General features: G+C 44.7%; 1 protein-coding gene across 3 annotated transcripts in view; it reads left to right on the top strand.

Annotated features, from left to right (window-relative positions):
• The window catches only part of EPPK1 (epiplakin 1), a 100509-nt gene that overhangs the window by 8541 nt on the left and 78069 nt on the right, over window positions 1-13899 (top strand). The window lies entirely within an intron of this gene.

The following is a 13899-nucleotide window of genomic DNA, read 5'->3' as shown; positions in this document are numbered from 1 at the left end:
CGGGTGTAATAACTTACCTGTAAGTTGCGTATGTACTGGTGTAATAACTTACCTGTCAGCTGCGTATGTACTGGTGTAATAACTTACCTGTCAGCTGTGTATGTACGGGTGTAATAACTTACCTGTCAGCTGCGTATGTACTAGTGTAATAACTTACCTGTCAGCTGCATATGTACGGGTGTAATAACTTACCTGTCAGCTGTGTATGTACGGGTATAATAACTTACCTGTCAGCTGTGTATGTACGGGTGTAATAACTCACCTGTCAGCTGTGTAAGTACGGGTGTAATAACTTACCTGTCAGCTGAGTATGTACGGGTGTAATAACTCACCTGTCAGCTGCGTATGTACTGGTGTAATAACTTACCTGTCAGCTGTGTATGTACTGGTGTAATAACTTACCTGTCAGCTGAGTATGTACAGGTATAATAACTTACCTGTCAGCTGCGTATGTACGGGTGTAATAACTTACCTGTCAGCTGAGTATGTACTGGTGTAATAACTTACCTGTCAGCTGCGTATGTACTGGTGTAATAACTTACCTGTCAGCTGAGTATGTACGGGTGTAATAACTCACCTGTAAGCTGTGTATGTACGGGTGTAATAACTTACCTGTCAGCTGCGTATGTACTAGTGTAATAACTTACCTGTCAGCTGAGTATGTACGGGTGTAATAACTTACCTGTCAGCTGTGTATGTACGGGTATAATAACTTACCTTTCAGCTGTGTATGTACGGGTGTAATAACTCACCTGTCAGCTGTGTATGTACGGGTGTAATAACTTACCTGTCAGCTGAGTATGTACGGGTGTAATAACTCACCTGTCAGCTGCGTATGTACTGGTGTAATAACTTACCTGTCAGCTGTGTATGTACTGGTGTAATAACTTACCTGTCAGCTGAGTATGTACAGGTATAATAACTTACCTGTCAGCTGCGTATGTACGGGTGTAATAACTTACCTGTCAGCTGAGTATGTACTGGTGTAATAACTCACCTGTCAGCTGCGTATGTACTGGTGTAATAACTTACCTGTCAGCTGCATATGTACGGGTGTAATAACTTACCTGTCAGCAGCGTATGTACGGGTGTAATAACTTACCTGTCAGCTGCGTATGTACTGGTGTAATAACTTACCTGTCAGCAGCGTATGTACGGTTGTAATAACTTACCTGTCAGCTGAGTATGTACTGGTGTAATAACTTACCTGTCAGCTGTGTATGTACGGGTGTAATAACTCACCTGTCAGCTGTGTATGTACGGGTGTAATAACTTACCTGTCAGCTGCGTATGTACGGGTGTTATAACTTACCTGTCAGCTGAGTATGTACTGGTGTAATAACTTACCTGTCAGCTGAGTATGTACTGGTGTAATAACTTACCTGTCAGCTGAGTATGTACAGGTATAATAACTTACCTGTCAGCTGTGTATGTACGGGTGTAATAACTCACCTGTCAGCTGTGTATGTACGTGTGTAATAACTTACCTGTCAGCAGCGTATGTACGGGTGTAATAACTTACCTGTCAGCTGAGTATGTACTGGTGTAATAACTTACCTGTCAGCAGCGTATGTACGGGTGTAATAACTTACCTGTCAGCTGAGTATGTACTTGTGTAATAACTTACCTGTCAGCTGTGTATGTACGGGTGTAATAACTCACCTGTCAGCTGAGTATGTACTGGTGTAATAACTTACCTGTCAGCTGTGTATGTACTGGTGTAATAACTTACCTGTCAGCTGAGTATGTACAGGTATAATAACTTACCTGTCAGCTGCGTATGTACGGGTGTAATAACTCACCTGTCAGCTGCGTATGTACTGGTGTAATAACTTACCTGTCAGCTGCATATGTACGGGTGTAATAACTTACCTGTCAGCAGCGTATGTACGGGTGTAATAACTTACCTGTCAGCTGTGTATGTACGGGTGTAATAACTTACCTGTCAGCTGCGTATGTACTGGTGTAATAACTTACCTGTCAGCTGTGTATGTACTGGTGTAATAACTTACCTGTCAGCTGAGTATGTACAGGTATAATAACTTACCTGTCAGCTGCGTATGTACGGGTGTAATAACTCACCTGTCAGCTGCGTATGTACTGGTGTAATAACTTACCTGTCAGCTGCATATGTACGGGTGTAATAACTTACCTGTCAGCAGCGTATGTACGGGTGTAATAACTTACCTGTCAGCTGTGTATGTACGGGTGTAATAACTTACCTGTCAGCTGTGTATGTACTGGTGTAATAACTTACCTGTCAGCTGCATATGTACGGGTGTAATAACTTACCTGTCAGCAGCGTATGTACGGGTGTAATAACTCACCTGTCAGCTGCGTATGTACTGGTGTAATAACTTACCTGTCAGCAGCGTATGTACGGGTGTAATAACTCACCTGTCAGCTGCGTATGTACTGGTGTAATAACTCACCTGTCAGCAGCGTATGTACGGGTGTAATAACTTACCTGTCAGCTGTGTATGTACGGGTGTAATAACTTACCTGTCAGCTGAGTATGTACGGGTGTAATAACTTACCTGTCAGCTGAGTATGTACGGGTGTAATAACTTACCTGTCAGCTGTGTATGTACGGGTGTAATAACTTACCTGTCAGCAGCGTATGTACGGGTGTAATAACTCACCTGTCAGCTGCGTATGTACTGGTGTAATAACTTACCTGTCAGCAGCGTATGTACGGGTGTAATAACTCACCTGTCAGCTGCGTATGTACTGGTGTAATAACTTACCTGTCAGCTGCGTATGTACGGGTGTAATAACTTACCTGTCAGCAGCGTATGTACGGGTGTAATAACTTACCTGTCAGCAGCGTATGTACGGGTGTAATAACTCACCTGTCAGCTGCGTATGTACTGGTGTAATAACTTACCTGTCAGCTGCGTATGTACGGGTGTAATAACTTACCTGTCAGCAGCGTATGTACGGGTGTAATAACTTACCTGTCAGCTGCGTATGTACGGGTGTAATAACTTACCTGTCAGCTGCGTATGTACAGGTATAATAACTTACCTGTCAGCTGCGTATGTACTGGTGTAATAACTTACCTGTCAGCTGCGTATGTACGGGTGTAATAACTTACCTGTCAGCTGCATATGTACGGGTGTAATAACTTACCTGTCAGCTGTGTATGTACGGGTGTAATAACTTACCTGTCAGCTGTGTATGTACGGGTGTAATAACTCCCCGGTCAGCTGCGTATGTACTGGTGTAATAACTTACCTGTCAGCTGTGTATGTACAGGTATAATAACTAGAGATGAGCGGGTTCGGTTCCTCGGAATCCGAACCCGCCCGAACTTCAGCTTTTTTTACACGGATCCGAGCGACTCGGATCTTCCCGCCTTGCTCGGTTAACCCGAGCGCGCCCGAACGTCATCATGACGCTGTCGGATTCTCGCGAGGCTCGGATTTTATCGCGAGACCCGGATTCTATATAAGGAGCCGCGCGTCGCCGCCATTTTCACACGTGCATTGAGATTGATAGGGAGAGGACGTGGCTGGCGTCCTCTCCATTTAGATTAGAAGAGATAGAGTGAGATTGAGACAGAGACACTTGATTTACTGGAGCTTAGGAGTACTAGAGAGTGCAGAGTTTACTAGTGACTGACCACTGACCAGTGACCACCAGTGCAGTTTTATTTAATATAATCCGTTCTCTGCCTGAAAAAAACGATACACAGTGACTCAGTCACATACCATATCTGTGCTCAGCCCAGTGTGCTGCATCATCTATGTATAATATCTGACTGTGCTCACACAGCTTAATTGTGGGAGAGACTGGGGAGCAGTTATAGGTTATAGCAGGAGCCAGGAGTACATATTATTAAAATTAAACAGTGCACACTTTTGCTGCAGGAGTGCCACTGCCAGTGTGACTGACCAGTGACCTGACCACACTGACCACCAGTATAGTATACTATATTGTGATTGCCTGAAAAAGTTAAACACTCGTCGTGTGACTTGTGTGGTGTTTTTTTATTCTATAAAAAACTCATTCTGCTGACAGTGTCCAGCAGGTCCGTCATTATATAATATATACCTGTCCGGCTGCAGTAGTGATATATATATATTTTTTATATCATTATTTATCATCCAGTCGCAGCAGACACAGTACGGTAGTTCACGGCTGTAGCTACCTCTGTGTCGGCACTCGGCAGTCCATCCATAATTGTATACCACCTACCCGTGGTTTTTTTTTCTTTCTTCTTTATACATACTACATCTCATTATCATCCAGTCTATATTAGCAGCAGACACAGTACAGTACGGTAGTCCACGGCTGTAGCTACCTCTGTGTCGGCACTCGGCAGTCCATCCATAATTGTATACCACCTACCCGTGGTTTTTTTTTTCTTCTTTATACATACTACATCTCATTATCATCCAGTCTATATTAGCAGCAGACACAGTACAGTACGGTAGTCCACGGCTGTAGCTACCTCTGTGTCGGCACTCGGCAGTCCATCCATAATTGTATACCACCTACCCGTGTTTTTTTTTTCTTTCTTCTTTATACATACTACATCTCATTATCATCCAGTCTATATTAGCAGCAGACACAGTACAGTACGGTAGTCCACGGCTGTAGCTACCTCTGTGTCGGCACTCGGCAGTCCGTCCATAATTGTATACCACCTACCCGTGGTTTTTTTTCTTTCTTCTTTATACATACTACATCTCATTATCATCCAGTCTATATTAGCAGCAGACACAGTACAGTACGGTAGTCCACGGCTGTAGCTACCTCTGTGTCGGCACTCGGCAGTCCGTCCATAATTGTATACCACCTACCCGTGGGTTTTTTTTCTTTCTTCTTTATACATACTACATCTCATTATCATCCAGTCTATATTAGCAGCAGACACAGTACAGTACGGTAGTCCACGGCTGTAGCTACCTCTGTGTCGGCACTCGGCAGTCCGTCCATAATTGTATACCACCTACCCGTGGTTTTTTTTTCTTTCTTCTTTATACATACTACATCTCATTATCATCCAGTCTATATTAGCAGCAGACACAGTACAGTATGGTAGTCCACGGCTGTAGCTACCTCTGTGTCGGCACTCGGCAGTCCATCCATAATTGTATACCACCTACCCGTGGTTTTTTTTTCTTTCTTCTTTATACATACTACATCTCATTATCATCCAGTCTATATTAGCAGCAGACACAGTACAGTACGGTAGTCCACGGCTGTAGCTACCACTGTGTCGGCACTCGGCAGTCCGTCCATAATTGTATACCACCTACCCGTGGTTTTTTTTTCTTTCTTCTTTATACATACTACATCTCATTATCATCCAGTCTATATTAGCAGCAGACACAGTACAGTACGGTAGTCCACGGCTGTAGCTACCTCTGTGTCGGCACTCGGCAGTCCATCCATAATTGTATACCACCTACCCGTGGTTTTTTTTTCTTTCTTCTTTATACATACATACTACATCTCATTATCAACCAGTCTATATTAGCAGCAGACACAGTACAGTACGGTAGTCCACGGCTGTAGCTACCTCTGTGTTGGCACTCGGCAGTCCGTCCATAATTGTATACCACCTACCCGTGGTTTTTTTTTCTTTCTTCTTTATACATACTACATCTCATTATCATCCAGTCTATATTAGCAGCAGACACAGTACAGTACGGTAGTCCACGGCTGTAGCTACCTCTGTGTCGGCACTCGGCAGTCCATCCATAATTGTATACCACCTACCCGTGGTTTTTTTTTTCTTTCTTCTTTATACATACATACTACATCTCATTATCAACCAGTCTATATTAGCAGCAGACACAGTACAGTACGGTAGTCCACGGCTGTAGCTACCTCTGTGTCGGCACTCGGCAGTCCATCCATAATTGTATACTAGTATCCATCCATCTCCATTGTTTACCTGAGGTGCCTTTTAGTTGTGCCTATTAAAATATGGAGAACAAAAATGTTGAGGTTCCAAAATTAGGGAAAGATCAAGATCCACTTCCACCTCGTGCTGAAGCTGCTGCCACTAGTCATGGCCGAGACGATGAAATGCCAGCAACGTCGTCTGCCAAGGCCGATGCCCAATGTCATAGTACAGAGCATGTCAAATCCAAAACACCAAATATCAGTAAAAAAAGGACTCCAAAACCTAAAATAAAATTGTCGGAGGAGAAGCGTAAACTTGCCAATATGCCATTTACCACACGGAGTGGCAAGGAACGGCTGAGGCCCTGGCCTATGTTCATGGCTAGTGGTTCAGCTTCACATGAGGATGGAAGCACTCAGCCTCTCGCTAGAAAAATGAAAAGACTCAAGCTGGAAAAAGCACAGCAAAGAACTGTGCGTTCTTCGAAATCCCAAATCCACAAGGAGAGTCCAATTGTGTCGGTTGCGATGCCTGACCTTCCCAACACTGGACGTGAAGAGCATGCGCCTTCCACCATTTGCACGCCCCCTGCAAGTGCTGGAAGGAGCACCCGCAGTCCAGTTCCTGATAGTCAGATTGAAGATGTCAGTGTTGAAGTACACCAGGATGAGGAGGATATGGGTGTTGCTGGCGCTGGGGAGGAAATTGACCAGGAGGATTCTGATGGTGAGGTGGTTTGTTTAAGTCAGGCACCCGGGGAGACACCTGTTGTCCGTGGGAAGAATATGGCCGTTGACATGCCTGGTGAAAATACCAAAAAAATCAGCTCTTCGGTGTGGAAGTATTTCACCAGAAATGCGGACAACATTTGTCAAGCCGTGTGTTCCCTTTGTCAAGCTGTAATAAGTAGGGGTAAGGACGTTAACCACCTCGGAACATCCTCCCTTATACGTCACCTGCAGCGCATTCATAATAAGTCAGTGACAAGTTCAAAAACTTTGGCCGACAGCGGAAGCAGTCCACTGACCAGTAAATCCCTTCCTCTTGTAACCAAGCTCACGCAAACCACCCCACCAACTCCCTCAGTGTCAATTTCCTCCTTCCCCAGGAATGCCAATAGTCCTGCAGGCCATGTCACTGGCAATTCTGATGATTCCTCTCCTGCCTGGGATTCCTCCGATGCATCCTTGCGTGTAACGCCTACTGCTGCTGGCGCTGCTGTTGTTGCTGCTGGGAGTCGATGGTCATCCCAGAGGGGAAGTCGTAAGCCCACTTGTACTACTTCCAGTAAGCAATTGACTGTTCAACAGTCCTTTGCGAGGAAGATGAAATATCACAGCAGTCATCCTGCTGCAAAGCGGATAACTGAGGCCTTGACAACTATGTTGGTGTTAGACGTGCGTCCGGTATCCGCCGCTAGTTCACAGGGAACTAGACAATTTATTGAGGCAGTCGGCCCCCGTTACCAAATACCATCTAGGTTCCACTTCTCTAGGCAGGCGATACCGAGAATGTACACGGACGTCAGAAAAAGACTCACCAGTGTCCTAAAAAATGCAGTTGTACCCAATGTCCACTTAACCACGGACATGTGGACAAGTGGAGCAGGGCAGGGTCAGGACTATATGACTGTGACAGCCCACTGGGTAGATGTATGGACTCCCGCCGCAAGAACAGCAGCGGCGGCACCAGTAGCAGCATCTCGCAAACGCCAACTCTTTCCTAGGCAGGCTACGCTTTGTATCACCGGTTTCCAGAATACGCACACAGCTGAAAACCTCTTACGGCAACTGAGGAAGATCATCGCGGAATGGCTTACCCCAATTGGACTCTCCTGTGGATTTGTGGCATCGGACAACGCCAGCAATATTGTGTGTGCATTAAATATGGGCAAATTCCAGCACGTCCCATGTTTTGCACATACCTTGAATTTGGTGGTGCAGAATTTTTTAAAAAACGACAGGGGCGTGCAAGAGATGCTGTCGGTGGCCAGAAGAATTGCGGGACACTTTCGGCGTACAGGCACCACGTACAGAAGACTGGAGCACCACCAAAAACTACTGAACCTGCCCTGCCATCATCTGAAGCAAGAAGTGGTAACGAGGTGGAATTCAACCCTCTATATGCTTCAGAGGTTGGAGGAGCAGCAAAAGGCCATTCAAGCCTATACAATTGAGCACGATATAGGAGGTGGAATGCACCTGTCTCAAGCGCAGTGGAGAATGATTTCAACGTTGTGCAAGGTTCTGATGCCCTTTGAACTTGCCACACGTGAAGTCAGTTCAGACACTGCCAGCCTGAGTCAGGTCATTCCCCTCATCAGGCTTTTGCAGAAGAAGCTGGAGACATTGAAGGAGGAGCTAACACGGAGCGATTCCGCTAGGCATGTGGGACTTGTGGATGGAGCCCTTAATTCGCTTAACAAGGATTCACGGGTGGTCAATCTGTTGAAATCAGAGCACTACATTTTGGCCACCGTGCTCGATCCTAGATTTAAAGCATACCTTGGATCTCTCTTTCCGGCAGACACAAGTCTGCTGGGGTTGAAAGACCTGCTGGTGAGAAAATTGTCAAGTCAAGCGGAACGCGACCTGTCAACATCTCCTCCTTCACATTCTCCCGCAACTGGGGGTGCGAGGAAAAGGCTCAGAATTCCGAGCCCACCCGCTGGCGGTGATGCAGGGCAGTCTGGAGCGACTGCTGATGCTGACATCTGGTCCGGACTGAAGGACCTGACAACGATTACGGATACGGACATGTCGTCTACTGGCACTGCATATGATTCTCTCCCCATTGAAAGAATGGTGGAGGATTATATGAGTGACCGCATCCAAGTAGGCACGTCACACAGTCCGTACTTATACTGGCAGGAAAAAGAGGCAATTTGGAGGCCCTTGCACAAACTGGCTTTATTCTACCTAAGTTGCCCTCCCACAAGTGTGTACTCCGAAAGAGTGTTTAGTGCCGCCGCTCACCTTGTCAGCAATCGGCGTACGAGGTTACATCCAGAAAATGTGGAGAAGATGATGTTCATTAAAATGAATTATAATCAATTCCTCCGTGGAGACATTGACCAGCAGCAATTGCCTCCACAAAGTACACAGGGAGCTGAGATGGTGGATTCCAGTGGGGACAAATTGATAATCTGTGAGGAGGGGGATGTACACGGTGATATATCGGAGGATGATGATGAGGTGGACATCTTGCCTCTGTAGAGCCAGTTTGTGCAAGGAGAGATTAATTGCTTCTTTTTTGGTGGGGGTCCAAACCAACCCGTCATTTCAGTCACAGTCGTGTGGCAGACCCTGTCACTGAAATGATGGGTTGGTTAAAGTGTGCATGTCCTGTTTATACAACAAAAGGGTGGGTGGGAGGGCCCAAGGACAATTCCATCTTGCACCTCTTTTTTCTTTTATTTTTCTTTGCGTCATGTGCTGTTTGGGGAGGGTTTTTTGGAAGGGCCATCCTGCGTGACACTGCAGTGCCACTCCTAGATGGGCCCGGTGTTTGTGTCGGCCACTAGGGTCGCTTATCTTACTCACACAGTCAGCTACCTCATTGCGCCTCTTTTTTTCTTTGCGTCATGTGCTGTTTGGGGAGGGTTTTTTGGAAGGGACATCCTGCGTGACACTGCAGTGCCACTCCTAGATGGGCCCGGTGTTTGTGTCGGCCACTAGGGTCGCTTATCTTACTCACACAGTCAGCTACCTCATTGCGCCTCTTTTTTTCTTTGCGTCATGTGCTGTTTGGGGAGGGTTTTTTGGAAGGGACATCCTGCGTGACACTGCAGTGCCACTCCTAGATGGGCCCGGTGTTTGTGTCGGCCACTAGGGTCGCTTATCTTACTCACACAGTCAGCTACCTCATTGCGCCTCTTTTTTTCTTTGCGTCATGTGCTGTTTGGGGAGGGTTTTTTGGAAGGGACATCCTGCGTGACACTGCAGTGCCACTCCTAGATGGGCCCGGTGTTTGTGTCGGCCACTAGGGTCGCTTATCTTACTCACACAGTCAGCTACCTCATTGCGCCTCTTTTTTTCTTTGCGTCATGTGCTGTTTGGGGAGGGTTTTTTGGAAGGGACATCCTGCGTGACACTGCAGTGCCACTCCTAGATGGGCCCGGTGTTTGTGTCGGCCACTAGGGTCGCTTATCTTACTCACACAGCTACCTCATTGCGCCTCTTTTTTTCTTTGCGTCATGTGCTGTTTGGGGAGGGTTTTTTGGAAGGGACATCCTGCGTGACACTGCAGTGCCACTCCTAGATGGGCCCGGTGTTTGTGTCGGCCACTAGGGTCGCTTATCTTACTCACACAGCGACCTCGGTGCAAATTTCAGGACTAAAAATAATATTGTGAGGTATGAGGTATTCAGAATAGACTGAAAATGAGTGGAAATTATGGTTTTTGAGGTTAATAATACTTTGGGATCAAAATGACCCCCAAATTCTATGATTTAAGCTGTTTTTTAGGGTTTTTTGAAAAAAACACCCGAATCCAAAACACACCCGAATCCGACAAAAAAAATTCGGTGAGGTTTTGCCAAAACGCGGTTGAACCCAAAACACGGCCGCGGAACCGAAACCAAAACACAAAACCCGAAAAATTTCCGGCGCTCATCTCTAATAATAACTTACCTGTCAGCTGCGTATGTACTGGTGTAATAACTTACATGTCAGCTGTGTATGTACTGGTGTAACAACTTACCTGTCAGCTGCATATGTACAAGTATAATAACTTACCTGTCAGCTGCGTATGTACAGTTATAATAACTTACCTGTCAGCTGCGCATGTACGGATGTAATAACTTACCTGTCAGCTGTGTATGTACTGGTGTAATAACTTACTTGTCAGCTGCGTATGTACTGGTGTAATAACTTACCTGTCAACTGCTTATGTACTGGTGTAATAACTTACCTGTCAGCTGCGTACGTACGGGTGTAATAACTTACCTGTCAGCTGTGTATGTACTGGTGTAATAACTTACTTGTCAGCTGTGTATGTACGGGTGTAATAACTTACCTGTCAGCTGTGTATGTACGGGTGTAATAACTTACCTGTCAGCTGCGTATGTACTGGTGTAATAACTTACCTGTCAACTGCTTATGTACTGGTGTAATAACTTACCTGTCAGCTGCGTACGTACGGGTGTAATAACTTACCTGTCAGCTGTGTATGTACTGGTGTAATAACTTACCTGTCAGCTGCGTATGTACGGGTGTAATAACTTACCTGTCAGCTGTGTATGTACTGGTGTAATAACTTACCTGTCAGCTGTGTATGTACTGGTATAATAACTTACCTGTCAGCTGTGTATGTACAGGTATAATAACTTACATGTCAGCTGTGTATGTACTTGTGTAATAACTTACCTGTCAGCTGCGTATGTACTGGTGTAATAACTTACATGTCAGCTGTGTATGTACTGGTGTAATAACTTACCTGTCAGCTGTGTATGTACGGGTGTAATAACTTACCTGTCAGCTGCGTATGTACTGGTGTAATAACTTACCTGTCAGCTGTGTATGTACTGGTGTAATAACTTACCTGTCAGCTGCGTATGTACGGGTGTAATAACTTACCTGTCAGCTGCGTATGTACTGGTGTAATAACTTACCTGTCAGCTGAGTATGTACAGGTATAATAACTTACCTGTCAGCTGAGTATGTACGGGTGTAATAACTTACCTGTCAGCTGAGTATGTACTGGTGTAATAACTTACCTGTCAGCTGAGTATGTACTGGTGTAATAACTTACATGTGAGCTGTGTATGTACTGGTGTAATAACTTACCTCTCAGCTGTGTATGTACGGGTGTAATAACTTACCTGTCAGCTGAGTATGTACGGGTGTAATAACTTACCTGTCAGCTGAGTATGTACTGGTGTAACAACTTACCTGTCAGCTGAGTATGTACGGGTGTAATAACTTACCTGTCAGCTGCGTATGTACTGGTGTAATAACTTACATGTCAGCTGTGTATGTACTGGTGTAATAACTTACCTGTCAGCTGAGTATGTACTGGTGTAATAACTTACCTGCCAGCTGTGTATGTACGGGTGTAATAACTCACCTGTCAGCTGCGTATGTACTGGTGTAATAACTTACCTGTCAGCTGCATATGTACAAGTATAATAACTTACCTGTCAGCTGCGTATGTACAGGTATAATAACTTACCTGTCAGCTGCGTATGTACTGGTGTAATAACTTACCTGTCAGCTGAGTATGTACTGGTGTAATAACTTACCTGTCAGCTGAGTATGTACGGGTGTAATAACTTACCTGTCAGCTGTGTATGTACAGGTATAATAACTTACCTGTCAGCTGTGTATGTACGGGTGTAATAACTTACCTGTCAGCTGCGTATGTACTGGTGTAATAACTCACCTGTCAGCTGAGTATGTACTGGTGTAATAACTTACCTGTCAGCTGTGTATGTACGGGTGTAATAACTTACCTGTCAGCTGTGTATGTACAGGTATAATAACTTACCTGTCAGCTGCGTATGTACTAGTGTAATAACTTGCCTGTCAGCTGTGTATGTACGGGTGTAATAACTTACCTGTCAGCTGTGTATGTACAGGTATAATAACTTACCTGTCAGCTGTGTATGTACTGGTGTAATAACTTACCTGTCAGCTGTGTATGTACAGGTATAATAACTTACCTGTCAGCTGTGTATGTACGGATGTAATAACTTACCTGTCAGCTGTGTATGTACAGGTATAATAACTTACCTGTCAGCTGCGTATGTACTAGTGTAATAACTTACCTGTCAGCTGTGTATGTACGGGTGTAATAACTTACCTGTCAGCTGCGTATGTACGGGTGTAATAACTTACCTGTCAGCTGCGTATGTACTGGTGTAATAACTCACCTGTCAGCTGAGTATGTACTGGTGTAATAACTTACCTGTCAGCTGTGTATGTACGGGTGTAATAACTTACCTGTCAGCTGTGTATGTACAGGTATAATAACTTACCTGTCAGCTGCGTATGTACTAGTGTAATAACTTGCCTGTCAGCTGTGTATGTACGGGTGTAATAACTTACCTGTCAGCTGTGTATGTACAGGTATAATAACTTACCTGTCAGCTGTGTATGTACTGGTGTAATAACTTACCTGTCAGCTGTGTATGTACAGGTATAATAACTTACCTGTCAGCTGTGTATGTACGGATGTAATAACTTACCTGTCAGCTGTGTATGTACAGGTATAATAACTTACCTGTCAGCTGCGTATGTACTAGTGTAATAACTTACCTGTCAGCTGTGTATGTACGGGTGTAATAACTTACCTGTCAGCTGCGTATGTACGGGTGTAATAACTTACCTGTCAGCTGTGTATGTACAGGTATAATAACTTACCTGTCAGCTGCGTATGTACGGGTGTAATAACTTACCTGTCAGCTGTGTATGTACAGGTATAATAACTTACCTGTCAGCTGCGTATATACAGGTATAATAACTTACCTGTCAGCTGCGTATGTGCGGGTGTAATAACTTACCTGTCAGCTGTGTATGTACAGGTATAATAACTTACCTGTCAGCTGCGTATGAACGGGTGTAATAACTTACCTGTCAGCTGTGCATGTACAGGTATAATAACTTACCAGTCAGCTGAGTATGTACTAGTGTAATAACTTACCTGTCAGCTGTGTATGTACGGGTGTAATAACTTACCTGTCAGCTGTGTATGTACGGGTGTAATAACTTACCTGTCAGCTGTGTATGTACTGGTGTAATAACTTACCTGTCAGCTGCGCATGTACGGATGTAATAACTTACCTGTCAGCTGTGTATGTACAGGTATAATAATTTACCTGTCAGCTGCGTATGTACAGGTATAATAACTTACCTGTCAGCTGCATATATTAGGGTGTAATAACTTACCTGTCAGCTGCATATATTAGGGTGTAATAATTTACCTGTCAGCTGCATATATTAGGGTGTAATAACTTACCTGTCAGCTGCATATATTAGGGTGTAATAACTTACCTGTCAGCTTCTCACAGGCAGATACCTCAGATTTGTGGTAAAACAATG

This window comes from Pseudophryne corroboree, chromosome 5 (assembly GCF_028390025.1).
Source record: "Pseudophryne corroboree isolate aPseCor3 chromosome 5, aPseCor3.hap2, whole genome shotgun sequence".
In the NCBI taxonomy this organism is placed as follows: domain Eukaryota; kingdom Metazoa; phylum Chordata; class Amphibia; order Anura; family Myobatrachidae; genus Pseudophryne; species Pseudophryne corroboree.
Note: the sequence above shows the minus strand (reverse complement) of the source record. Positions and strands in the feature narration are given on the sequence as shown.